Here is a 14,822-nt window from a genome sequence, read left to right as displayed (position 1 = left end):
TCTTCTTCTGCTGCTAAGAAGACTAGAGAAAACTTCAAAAATAAGAAACCAAAGCTAAAAAAAGTCAGTTCTAATTTTATAGCTCGAGTATAATTATTTTTGGCGCCTACGGTCATATTTTTGCACTGTACTGGTAAAGTTACTTATTTTTGCTGCATAGTTTGACTGTTGTTTGAAAGACAATCAAACGGATATTACAATCACTTTTGGAGACAAAATAAAATATCCGTAAATCAAATGCCAAAATCAGATTTGGATTTCGCTTTAAAAAAATGAACATGCTGCGCGTGTCAATGCAAAGTTGTAAACAACTCAATATAGCAGTCTGTGAATGTACGTTTAGGTCCACAAAACTAATTTTTCTTTTGGACATCTCATCCAAGCAAAGACTTAAGGCTTACATTGCTTGTCTACGAGTGTACTACAAAATGCTTTGCTACAGTAAGCCTCTGAGAGGCGATTCTGGTAAATTTATAGGACGCTAAAATGCAAATAATTCTAAGCTTAAACAACCTGGCTGGGTCCGACTTTTGAATTACAAAATGTTCAGGTTTGCCGGCTCTACTTTAAATGAACATGGTTTTTGAAATGATTTTGTAATATTTTAACCCGAAAATTATGATTGGGTTATAAAGCTTTTAAAACGGACGAAAACTAAGCTAATAAACATGTTCATATGTAAAAAACTAAGATTTAGTCGCTTTTTCAACTTTGCTTTGTGGGCCGAAAAATTTACCTTTACGCAAAAACAAAAGCAAATAATGAGGCTTTTATTGGACATATTTTCTGAGAATTTTATCTGATCAATTTAATGTCACTAGCATTGTTTTCGTATAGGAATTTTCCTAATGAGCTTTTAATTTAATAATTTTGATACTCTATAAACTTCTCATTTGATAGCCTCACTTTTTTATACACCGATTGAGAAACAAATTCGCTCTCGTTAAATCCTATTTTATGACCTATTTATTAGAACTCTAGGTAACATACGAAATGAAGTAACCGGACAGGCTTTAACCTTTGGTCCTAATTTATTTTTTCTTCGCAACCCCTAATCAGTGGACGGGCCGTGAAAGAATGTGGCCACAAAAAGATGCGAAAAAGTTTTCGCTGAGTTTCCTTTACATATTCCGGCTTTATATGGGTCTACACCCCAATTGCCTGCTTAAAAATGAAACTGTTGTTCAGTTAAGTGTCAGTCAAACTCGGTATAATCTTGACTTGCAAATCCAAATGCAAAGGTTTATTTCGCAGTAGAAAAGCGTGTAAACATCATCGAACAGCGCAATGTAAATTGGCTAATGTGAAACCACGTTTCTTTCACTTTATTTACCATGTATTTATCTCAATTGCACACTCTTGTGAAATTACCCTCAGACAATTAGTTGCGACCTTTAACAGACTCAACAAGCCAGTATGAAAATATGTTAAAAGAAGCTGAGCTCTACATGTTCTATTTCTTTTTTTCATATTTCCCTTGCATGTGTTAAGATTCCATTTCTTTTTTGTTACAGGTAACTTCCAGACATGACGAGGAGATAATTACTTTTCTAGAGAGCAATCCTTTGATACCGTCAGTTATTACTGACTTACTTTGAGTTAAAAACGAAGAACACAGACACTGGTAATGACAAAAAAACATTAATCCCTGGCAAGCCTACAAAACAAGAAAGAGGAACTCAGACTCCTTATCAAAATGTGAAACAAGATAAAAAGAGCTTTTCTACTCTAACGTAGGGAAAATTGCGTTCGAGAGATTTGTAATTGCAACGTTATATTCAAGCACATTGCATTGTCAAACGTCATAATTTGCTGAATAATGAACAGTGATTTGGGGGCTTAGCTCAGTTTGTAATGAACTTTGAAAGATATTCTATAACCTTGTATTTTTAAAAGCTTTCATGGAACATAGATGCATTTTATTATACAATGAAAATAGTCTCTGTCTCTCTTTTTACTGATTTCAGTCAATTTCATTTTATTCGCAATGTGAAATGAGAATCCTATTAAAGACTCATTAAAAGGGGTGAGGAGTTTTTACAATCCCCCAACCGGTCATGTCCACGATGACGCTGTTTTATTACTTCGGCAGAATCCCTCAGGGTTTTACTTTCTTGTGAAAATTAGAGCTTTTGTTATTTAAACTTCGCTGGGACAACCAAATCTATGAAAATGAAAGGAATAGCAATGACGTCATCGTGTAACCGTACATCAAAAGATAAGCACTGTGATCTGTTTATTTTTTTTTTTTTTTAGCCAGGCTTAAAATATCTGTAGATTCAAGGAATTATAACCTGTGCGTTGAAACATACCAGAGACCGATTTTGGCATGCCCGGCATGACCCAGATTATGCATGGCACGCCCGGCATTCCAGAGAATTTAGCATGCCGGGCATGTCAGAAAATTTGGCATGCCCGGCATGCCGGGGATTTTGCTGGGTATGAATTACCTATTACTAGAACCTAGGCTTCCGCGGCCTGGGTGAGAAGGTCACAGAACCTCAAATTATGCTTACAGGGCATGCGAAATTCTGTTGCATGCCAATTTCAATGCAAACCCACTCTGGGGCCACCCCCTCTATTACCAGTGAGCAAATCATTGACGATAGGCATGGGAAAAATCCTTGCATGCTAACCAACATTGAAAACGTAGCAGAAATGTCCTCAATTGCTGAGTCACGCCGAAGGGGAGGCTTTAAAATACAGAATTTCCTGACATGGATGAGGGAATTTTCCGTAAACAGCATGTGATCATGCCGGCTAGGACGTATTGCCTCCGTATTGCCCCTTTTTACAGCTAGCTAGGCTCATTTTTAGGTTCCATGGCCTGAAATGACGAAAAATTCATGTAAAAAGTCCAAAAACGTCCTCGAAATTTTAGTTTCCAAGCCGTTCATAAAACATATCATAAAACATATTAATGACATATTATTTTCGTTATTAGAGGCCGAGGACGATTATGTTGAATCGCCCATTCTGCTTCAAAAAATAGCTAACCATCGAGCAAATATAGAGTTTAATTTATAAAGTATACATATCTTAATTTAGTGTCGCAGTTAATTTTACGAGTTTCAAGTAGTTGATTTTGTAAATGTTATTAATTTAAGTTTAAGCTTTATTTCACTTATTTATATTTATATAGTTATTTATTTAATTATTTATTTATTTATTTATTTACTTCTAATTTATTACTGACTGCTGTACCTACTATTTCCGCCCGCCTCGACTAGCACCTGCTATTTGCGGGCGGAAATGGACTTTATGTAAATGTAGATTGTTAATAATAATAAAGTGTGTAAATAAAGTGTGTAAGAAAACAGCCGACCTTTCGCGACTCCGCCTCTGGTTTCCCCGCGAAATGACCTCTGAGAAACGAGAGCAGATCTGGGTAGTGCTTCTGATTGGTTGAAGCAAGTTTGCAGCCGGAGCACTGCACAGATCTTGGTAATAACACGTCATCAGTATGGAATTTCTGCGCTCGTTTCTCAGACATCATTTCGTAGGATAACAATTTTTGGTGTCGTGAAATGTTAGCTGTTTTCTTAGAATAACATCTACGAGGACGAAATTTGACAAGACGGTCAAAAACGCTTCTAATGCGAATGCGACTTAAGATTTCGAAGACGAAGTTATGTGCGATCTGTATACTACGTGCGATGTGCTGTACACTGGTAAAAATTTACTTGTAACCGAACGTACCATTAAACAGCGAACAGCAGAATAACGATTATCGAAAGGTTCCGACTGAATACTAAACGGAGACCATCCTGCACGAGAACACGTACCTTCGAGAGTGATGTTAAACCTGCAGTAGGCAATATTTCCTGCTGCGTCAGTGGCAGTATATTGGATTGCTATTGACGTGTAAGTATCCATCAAGAATCCTGGCTGGCGATTGGAAAGTACACTGGCCACACCTACATTGTCAGTGAAGGTGGGCGGCGTCCACGTGACTTGTTTCTGAAGAGAGTTCGACTGATCTGAGAATGACGCAGGACAGTTCTGAGTGGAAGGCGGTGTCACATCTGAAATGAAACAGGCATACAATTCGTCAGTCTTGTTAATTATTTTATTACCGAAAGTATCAATTTCCAGTGCTAGCAGAGGTCTTACATGACGAGAGAAAAATGGTAGGAAAGGGAAAGACCTCTGCCGCACCACGATGCGTTTTCTATCACGGACGTTTCCTTAACAAACAGTAACGTTTTAGTCACGCCCTGCACAATTTACAGAACCGCGACAGCAACTTTGCAATCAGAAATTTTTCAGCGTGCGGTTTAGACAGGGTATGCGTATTTCACAATAAACGAAACCGGTTTTGACCAGGAATGAGATCGAATGAGCTCGGCGGCTGCATGAAGGGACGTGTCGAGGGCCGGTAGAGGTCTCTCTCCTACCTCGTCCTTTTCTATTTCCGTGAAAGTTTAAGGAAAATCACAAGTATCACTTCATACAATCCTATATACAGAGAAAAAAGGTAGCACACGCATTACTGGCTGTCACATCATTGGCTTTTGTTTAAAAAAACTAAAAAATTATATATTCTTATGACTGATTCAAGGAGTGGAGGGATTAGTTAAGAGTTAGTCTCCTATGCAGCCGTTTATTATGTCGTCAAGCAACGCGGGGAAAGCGTTGCGTGACGACACAAGGAACGGTTGCGAAGGAGACAAGTTTAGAGGATGGCACGCTTTATTTCATCTAAAATATGTTAAAAACGGATCCTTAAGGCAAGGGAATGAACAAAATGGAATTATAGCAGTTCAAAGTAAAGTTTGATAGATTTTTGGCCAGGAAACTACACACAGAGGTGATTTTCTGAGAAGTCCGGGATGTTTCAAAGGACAATCAAATGCTTTGACACTACAACCGCATATAGCTTTGAATCATGACTAGGACGGACACTTTTGTTACCATTGACAGTGATATAGAAGCTGCAGCTCTTCTGTGCTCCACGGTCACTAGTTCCTATCCACGTGACACGGTGTTTGCCAACAGGGAAAGCATAATTCTCATCGTAGTTGCTAGGAGACACGGTCACGTTCTTCATGTTGGTTCTTGGAAGCTGCCACTTGAAGCCTAGCACGACTGTTGACTGGTCTGGTTCAAGTTCTTCAACTCTGTCGATTGGACATGAGATCCATGGGTCCGTGTATACTGTTAAGGGGATAAGACGAAAATCGTCTCAAATATTTTCAATAAACTGAGCATTACATGATGTATTAAGGGTCCTTAGTCACTCTATTCGCTATCTATTCAAAAAGCCAAAACTCTTTTGCATCAATTGAATCCCAAAAAATAATTCTTGTAGAAATTCCAAGATATCTCGAAATTCCTCTTACAGATTTTTGTGAAACTTCGCACAACAGAAGACAAGCACCCAAAGTATAGGTAGCGTTAAGCTTATAAGGGCAGAAATTCGATTAATTTTAGAGCTAAAACTATTATGACGTATTGGATGATATTAATTCCGGTCGCCCAAAAAATAATATTACAATAAAGTTTAGTTTATGTGTAATACATGTGTTATAATGGGTTTTACAGGAAAGATCAATTTAAGTATATGAGATTCAAAGATGGAAGGTACCGCTACAAAAATACTGGGTCGAGCCACCTTAACAAAGTATCAAGCCTTGGTCATGGGCATTACCACTTGGGAAATCACACCAAGGTCTGCCGGTTGATTGGCTGGATCCATTTTTTTTCTATTTCTGAAAAACACTCGTGCGCTATGCTAAAACCATCCCCCTAAAAATGCACAACGCAGGGCTTCTGATAATTCGCGCGGTCGCGGACCCGCGAAATTCAGGTATTTCCGCGAAATCCCGCGAAATTCCCCAAAAAACGCGAAATACCGCGAAATCCGCCAGAAATATTTCCAAATACACGTCGGCAAAACATATTTAATACTTATCTTGGCTATTAGACCGGTTTTATTCACCCCAAACGTCCAAATTTAGCTTGAAGCTTCGTCACTGCAACGAGTAAACAACGTCCCAAAACTACCAGGCGTTTTTAGATGAACGTTGCGAAAAACTGGGCACTAACTATAATGTTTATGGCTTTAACATTCGCGCATTTCTCGAGCGAACTGTTGATGAAAGAGAAAATGATTATCCCTGTTAAAAAAAACGTTCACCAACGCTGGTCATATCGACGCCAAATTGATCGATTTTAGCGAAATTTGCCATAAAAAACCCAGCGAAATCGGCTGTTTTTTACTGATTGTTCCTTGGCGAAGTTTCCCCCCGAAATTTCCCGTGAAATCGGCCGATTTTCCTAAGAATTTGCCCCTGAAAATCGTTCGAAAATTGACTTTTTTCCGCTAAAATCCCGCGAAATGGGCCGATTTTTCTGCGAATTTTGACTTTTCTGTCGCGAAAATCGCCCGAAATCGGCCGATTGTTCAGCGAATTTTGACTTTTTTCCCGCGAAAATCCCGCGAAATCGGCCGATTTTTCCGCGAATTTACCCCTGAAAATCCCGCGAAATTTTGCTTTTTTTTCCGCGAAATATCAGAAGCCCTGACAACGATCGCGCAGTCATTAAACTTCACAATAATCTGCAAGTTTGTGCGGGTGATACAAATTTCATAAGTCACTGGACCGAAAAGTAAAAATTCACAGACTGGTTGCCACATACTTACTTAACCTAGTACGCACGAATATGTAGTAAAAACTCATCTAAAAATCTATTCGAACCAACCTCTCACACAAGAAAGAGTTGCAATCTCACTCCAGCTTGTATCATTTTGGCACGTGGTGTATCTGGGGCCACTCAATTCATATCCATCGCCGCAGTAGAAGACGCACCGTGTGCCGTACTCGACGTCTGTTTTAGCGCAAGACGCTGGAACCACTCCGCCTTTATCAGGCACAGTCAATTTTGTGCAAACAACCGCTGAGAGGTAATAACAATTGTCAGGTAAGTAAAGGAAGAAACAAATAAAATAGTAAATTGATAAACAACCTATTTTAATAGTAACTTTAAAATGAATAAATTAATGGCTATCGTTATCTTTGACGCCTTCCAAAATACATGATATTAAACTAACTGGGTTAATAATCTCTCTCTGTTCATTAGAAAAAAAGAACGAAAAAAATTAAAGTCAGATACAAAGAGTTCCATGTCAAGTTTGGAAACGTACTCTTTACACTTAAACAAGGTTACAGCCTCCGCCTTGCTATAACAAGTCTAGCAACCTTCATCACTTCGGAGCTAATTGCTTGATACCCAATGTAACTATTCTTGATCAGAACTCCTCAAGCTATAAAAGAACTGTAAGAGTTGCTTATTGGTTGAAAAATAGAAACTATGAAAAAAATTCCAGCGACCTGACTGGGCCAAGCTAGCTGCATAAAGGAACCCAAGATTACATGTAAGTGCGACTTTTCTGCAAGCGTTTCCTTTGTTTCAAAGAAATTTGAGAGGAATATCTGTGTTTTTATACATTGACGTTAACTACCTTCACCCGAAATACCCGTAACAGCGTAGACGAAAATTCTCTTGAACAAAGCCGGAGAATGGTTGCATGAAATGACAATCTTAAATTGCCGATTTATGAAGTAGATGCCAGAAAATAGGCTAAGAAATGATATGGGTTAAATTTTTTCAACAGCTCGATAATCGCTCACATTTTACTACTATACACCTTTTAGCTTACATATATTTTGTTTTCCCATTTCAAACCAAGCGATGTTACGCCAAAAAACTTTTTCTTTCAAACGTCTTCTTCGTCCACTTTTCCCAAAATAAACCCTTGAGAACATCACGTGGTCCGGTTTGGGAAACATACAAAATTAAAAAGGTCTATTATTCTAAAGCTTAATTGTTTATCTCATATGCAATGAAAAACCTACGTTTGCAGTAAGGGACAGTTCCTTGCCACAGTCCATTTAACTGACAAACCAAAGACTGGCTTCCCCCCACGAGATTATGTCCTGAATCACAGCCATACGAGCACACAGTGCTACGCCGGATATTGGATCTCTTGTCTGTACAGGTTGTCGGCGCAATGAGACCGCGGAATGGCGCTTCCAGGGCTGGGCAATATATTTCTGCAAGACAGGAGTATTTTCTATCAATAACGTCCCTTAATCTCAGCATAAAAATGCTTGGGGCAGTTTCTGGTTTTGGTTGTCATAAACAGCAAACGCTTTCACTTCAGTGATGAGAGCCCTAGGCAATTGTTCGCGGAACGGTTAGTGTTTCTCAAATCCAGTTTAATTCTTCAACTTCCAGTATAATTTATAAGACTTCTTAAAATGGGTATTTTCGACGAAATCGAAGTCGCGGCGATCGCTATTGATGAAACGACCATCTTAGAGATCAAAACGACGATCGCATGGCGATTTTGATTAAGTCCAGTTGACAAAGTTTGGCGTGCGATAATGAAAAAGAAATATGCACGTCCAAAAGTGTGCTGCACGTTGCACCAGAGTTTTTATTTTTTTATTTATTTATTTATTTTTTTGCTTATTCAACCCGTTCCTCTCTTACTTTCTCGTTGCCGCCGTTGTTGTGATTGCTCGAACTTGCTAGTAGCACTTACCCTTACTCGCAATCATTCATGTGCGACGATTTGATAAAAAACGCGCGAAAAAAACGACGTCCGCAGGATATGGCTCGATCTCTGATTTCATCAATGCACCTGGGTTTCTAAGTGAACGCTGTTCGCCTACCCCTCCCCTAAACCAGCACTTGGTCCAAAGTGAACAGATCGCGTTAACGTTGGGTTAGGGGAGGCTTGGATGAGCAGTATATTTCTAGTTTTCCTCAAGTCAGGGCTTAAAATAAAGGCCAGTCAATGAACAATGTCTGGCCAAAATGACATACAGAACTTCGGTTTACTGGTCATTTTGACCTGGCACCTATACTGTAAATGGATTGGAATGTATTTATTCTAAGTTCTAAGTTTCAAGTATACCTTTTTTACGGGAGAAATTATATATTTTTGCTTATCAAGCTATTGTATTAAAGCGCCTGGTTTAAATAATTATTTCATTATTTTTCTATTTTTGGGACATGACCGCTCAAAAGAGAGAGGTTTGCGGACCGAGCTGAAATTTCTATGACCGGTTAGCATGGCTGGCAACAGTCAAAATATTATTTTGAGCCCTAACTTGAGATTCGTTGTTTAGACTTTTCCCTTAAATGTTGCACTTCTTACCTTCACACCCTTTGTCATCATCCATGAGTCGATATCCGGCATTACAGGAGCAGTAATATCCGCCTTCATAGTTGGTACACGTGTGTTCACAGCCGTCTGTATCTTCTTTACATTCGTCGATGTCTAAAAAGGAAAATAAAAACGAAAGGGCGTTAATTAAGTCAAATTATTCAAATTATTCATTATTCAGTTGCTAAGCGTCAATGAATTTTGTTTGGAAGCAGGCACCGTTTTTCTTAAAGGGCGCTCTTGGAGTGTGAGGGGAACACGCGAACGGGAAGAAAGCCTCCTCTACTTTTCTCCCTTCGCGCGCCTGCGTCTTGGAAATATCTCCTTTCGCCCTAAGAAGGCAGGCTAATAATACAACAATACGTATACAGGGAAAGCTTTTTAAAAACAAACCAAGAGAAAGAAAAAAAAAAGATTAAGTTGACAAGCCTGTAGGTTCTCAATGCGCCTGTTTCACGCTAAACGAACAAGGAGAAGAAAAGGCGTTTGCTTGAGGACTAAGTTTACAAGAAGAATTTTTCATAGTTGGATCAACGTGTAAATGTCAAGACAAATAAGGTTTATCCCGTCTGTTATAGCTAGGGTTTATCTCGTCTGTAATAAATAGCGACATGCAGCTGTTAATTAATGAAGAGAATATATTTTGTGACCTGCACATCCTCTCTTGTCCGGTTTCAGTTTGAAGCCGGCCCTGCAATCACAGTTGAAACTTCCACCAGTGTTGTTACACACGTGTTCACATCCAGCGTTATTCAAGCTGCATTCGTTGAAATCTAAGAAAAAGAGAAAAATAAACAAGTAAATTAGGTAAATAAGGTAGTAGGTAATAATAATCAAAACAAAATAGGGGACAGCAACGCAAGGGTGCATTAGTGCGTTAGTGTAGGATTATAACAAATTTTCAAAAACGTCAATTGCAATCCGTTTTTTTTTTCTTTTTTTAATCCATACGTGACTCCTTTTGTATTTGCTGTGTTATTTATACCTTTTTTACGTTTTGAGCAGTTATTAGTTATGTTTCACTCAGTGTGAAGGCAGTTCTCAAAGTTTGAATTTTGCCAATAACGTCACGATTTCGTGTCACACAAGACGAGACGGGACGGGATGGGAGCGGATGCTCCTCGGAAAATTGTAATTACCCTTAAATGATCTAATAGTCGACGCCCGGGACGTCCATTCCAAGCGGGGGCGTTTAATAGATAGCAGGCGTTTATTCCCATAACTGCAACGAACTAATAAAAAGCTAAAATGCTTTCGGCGAATATATCACCACAGTTTATACCTATGATAGCAGACCATCCAGTCCATTGATTGACACGTATACACCGTTTTCAGATCCCTATGGTTCTATTTACTCTTAACTTCGATGTCAGAATCCTTACTTTTAACTTGACAATGCGCAAATGCTAGTTAATCAAGGAAGAAACGGAATAAATTGAATGATTTTACTCTATTTCTTGTTATTTAATTATGTGGGAGGGGGTTTATTAGACAGGGAAGGGGCGTTTACTAGACAAGAGGCTTTGACTTAAGAGAGGTAAACCCTCTGAGGAGACCAATCTGAGCGTGGCTTAGGTTTTATTTGAACCCTAAAGGAGATCATAATCCAACACGGTATTTGTTATATTTATTTAGATACTTCTTTATGGACAGAAATATTGGCAACTCGCATACTGGGCCTATGTCAAGGAGTTTCCACCAACCGGTCTGATGGGCGTTATCTTTTCCCGTTCTTTTGGCGATCGAAGGCAAGCGACTGAAAAAAATGACCCCGTTTCCCCGCCGCGTGTTTCTATTGTCCCACACCCGCTTCGTCCTTGCCCGGGGGGGTACTCGGGGACTTTTTGATGGGGGTGTGCCGCCCGGTTCTTCAAATCCTGACCCTATTTCAGACCAAAAAATCTGATTTTCCACACCCGTTTTTAGACCAGACCTCTAAAATCCATTATTATCATCATTACTTAGATTGGAGCGCAAACAATAAAATTTTTCAAATGCATTTCGAATTCACAAATTTCTATTTATTTCTTATTCGTTTGGAATTGAAACGATAAATACGTTCATACGCTCCCGTAGTTCCTTCGAAAACCATACTCGATTCCAGACCAAAACGGCCAAAGTCGATAAGGGACTACCCCCCCCCCCCCCCCCACCCCCCAACTCCCCCGAGCGTTCTTGTCTTTGCTCGCCGAAAAAACGCCAAGAAATAACGCCTGCTCTGCCCAACGGCCGGGGCCTTAACATTTATAGGATTTGTACCTCTTACCTTCACAGAGGAATTCACTGTTCTCCTTCAGTTCATATCCTTGCTTACATGCGCAGTGGTAGCTTCCGGGGGTGTTAATGCAGAGGCCATTTGCAATATCACAGCCTCCATTGTTAGATTGGCATTCGTCCTTATCTGCGAACAAAGGACACAAAGCAAGATGTCAAAAGATGTCCAAAAAGCTAACGGGAAGTTCGAATTTGTTAACTGTCTGCGTTGCACAAGTTTGTATAACAGTTGTCTACCAATACAACATGAACAAATAAGCCAAGAACATGTTCTTAGTTCTACGGAAGAGAATTTTTTGGAACAATGCAGAAAGCCATGAGCACATGTTTCATTCTTCGGTTTTATCTAGTTAATATTTAAAGCATTTGAACAATGCTGCAACCATTTACATGTAATTTCACCGCACGGTCTCAACTCTTGACTTCCCGAGACATGTACTCAATGAACGGTGGGCATATGTCGGTGAAAAGCAAAAGCGTCGACAGTAAAACACTAAACGGACCTCACTAAGGTATGAATTTCTGCTATTGAGAATTTTTTGCACTTCGCGTCACTGATGATGTTTGTAATGGAATTGAAGTGAGTACATGTGGAGGCTAGAGGCCATGGAGACTTTATAACTCATTCATCCAGTATAATGAAAGAAAAATGATTTACCTGAGCTTCTGCGTTGTTTTTTTTTCGTTATTCTGCAAGGGACTTGTATCAGAGCGAAGACAAACACTTCACTTCTTCGCTCGATTCAAAATGCAATCGATTCAAGCGCGTATCACACATCACATGCCCGCTGAGCCGAACTGTCACGCGCGACCCCCGTGATCTCTCCCCGGGGATCTCTTATAATTTTACCAGGATCCCATTTTACCATTTTTCATAACGGTTGCTCTAGTCTGTAGATTTCAGTAATCGTGAGAAATACTCATTAGATACAAAGGTTTGTACCTTTTGACCCTAAATATTGGTATAATGCAAAAAAGATATGAAAATAAAGTTTATTTTAAAATTGAAACCCGAAACTCATTTCCCCGGGAGGGTTGCTTTTTAACCGACCAGAAACTGTAGACGGAGTAAAACTTGCTAAAAGCGATTCCGGATTGTATTTTGAAATCGCCTCTGAGAAACAGTCTTGGCCATGATACAAATCTCTTCCAAAACCGAGAAAGAAAGGCAAAGGCCCACGGGTAAATAACTTCGATTTCACTGTATTGGAAGCGATGGCCACTATTAAGCGCGCGGGCGCCCTGTGGTACGTGTTGTCACGTAAGTGTAACATTCGACTTGGATTCACACATTACAACTTCACGCCGATTTAAGTGTGTATTTCAGAAATGGGCATAACCGCTGGATTTTTTACCCTGAAGGCTCAATTTATTCCTTCGGACATTGTGTTCGGCAGTCTCACTCGCAGCCGTTTTTTGGATGTCACGCAACGCTTTCCCAACGTTGCGTGACATCCAAAAAAACGGCTGCGAGGGAGTTTTCGTTCACACAGCATCGGACGAGTTTCTGACAGGCTGAAAAAATTTGACCAGACATGATCATGAAAGAACCAAGGTAATACTAATAGTCCAACTCTGTACATCGGCACTATGGCCCAATGAAAACCTGCGCGTGCGGTACGCGGCCGAAACGTCGGATCAATAGAGAGATTTAGAGTCACCACTACGGCAAACGGAAAATGACAGACTCAAGTAAAAAGTTCAGAATTCGACAAAATAGAAAATGAGCAGATAAAAACAGTTTAAAACAATTCCTATGGATGAAAATAATGTGAAACTACTCATTTTCTCATGGAAGTAAAGAAAAAACAAGGATTAGATTAGGATTAGATGAGAGGAAAGGTAGCTGGGCAAGATTTTCGTGGAAATTTTCCGGTCAATGTTACATGGTATTGTTTTTTTTGTGTGTGTGTTTTTTTGTTTTTTGTTTTTTTGGCCTTTTTCTCCGGTCTCAATCATCCTCATTCTGATATGGATGGAAAGAGTTCTTCACCCTGCTTAAGTTAGCGGTCAAAGATATCATTGACCGTTAAAACTGATGACGTCACAAGCTGTAGAAGAGGCGGGGATCCGCCCGAGTGGTAATGGGCGGTTAAGGGGGGAATAGGTTAAGCATAATAGAATTAATAAAAAAAAGTTGACAACACGAAAAAGACGTAAGTCTAAACTGCTACTAAGCCTCCACTTACCAATACAGGTTTTTCCATCATAAGCTAGAGTGTAGCCAGGCCAACAACCACACTTGACTTCCAAGTTACACAGGTTATAACAAACCTGTTCGCAACCTCCATTAGAAAGCTGACACAGATCAGCTAAAGCACCTAATGATCGAATTTTAATTCCAGTTTAGTAATATTCTCTATTGAAGGTCTTGAGCTCTATTTTGAAACAAGAATTTGTCTTCATTATAATATGGTCGTGAACTTAATCTTCCTATGACTGCAAGTAGCTATGTAAATCCTTTAACTGTCGGAGTGTTCTTTCGTGTATTACGTAAAGTGACTCTGGACAGGTTCAGATTGTTTTTGAACTCGCTGTTCTAATTTATTTACTGTTTTGTCCCAAACAGGGTCTAGCCTGTCCTAAGCAGGTTACGGTTTCCTGATGGAGATCACTGCCACTCAGAGATCAGAGACAGACGTTTGCAGGTAAATCGATAATTTACAATTTGCGTACACCAAAGCTCTTATTGACAAAAAGGGTCAAAAGAAAGTTTTATTGAAACCAGCCATAGTTTAACTTTTTAATAGGTTTTTGAAAAAAAAAGATAATTTCCTTCGTTTAATTTTAATCCTTTAACACTCACCAACCCGCGAGTATACTGTCACCTCACACATGGTCAAAATTCCTTCACCAAACATCTGCACCGACACATATCGTCCTGGGATTGGTGGAGCGCACTGTACTCTCAGAGCTTGTCCCTGGCCTACAGTCCTTACGCGGTCATGACAAGTGGGGTTCTGTAAGTTATCCTTGTTCACCCCTATTCTCACGTCAAAGTTTTTAAGCCGTTGGTAATAATCATTGCGATTGACAATCATGACGTCTGGGTAGGAAATGAAAGATGGCTGAAGTAAACAAACAATCTATTGCATACGACTGATGATAAAGAACCGAAAGACGGGTATTTGATAAGCAATGTTATGTCTGAAAAACACGAAAAATGACGTCAATGTCTCTGCGCATTATCTGTCATTTTTTTGTCTGTTTCAGTGATTTCTTTTGGCCAAAAGACCATCAAATTTGCAAGATATCTAGTCCAGTTTTTGGCGTGTTCACATTATATCTGTTCCGGCATTCGCAATCAGTTTATTTTAGTTGTTCAAGAAGGAGAACATTTCGCGGATTTTTTGCAGACTATTAGACATCT

The 14,822-nt window shown here is 39.5% G+C and overlaps 1 pseudogene; it reads right to left on the bottom strand.

Annotated features, from left to right (window-relative positions):
* LOC140928612 (uncharacterized) overlaps positions 1–14,822 on the bottom strand; it is a 61,183-nt pseudogene that overhangs the window by 12,516 nt on the left and 33,845 nt on the right.

This window comes from Porites lutea, chromosome 2, assembly GCF_958299795.1.
Source record: "Porites lutea chromosome 2, jaPorLute2.1, whole genome shotgun sequence".
In the NCBI taxonomy this organism is placed as follows: Eukaryota; Metazoa; Cnidaria; class Anthozoa; order Scleractinia; family Poritidae; genus Porites; species Porites lutea.
Note: the sequence above shows the minus strand (reverse complement) of the source record. Positions and strands in the feature narration are given on the sequence as shown.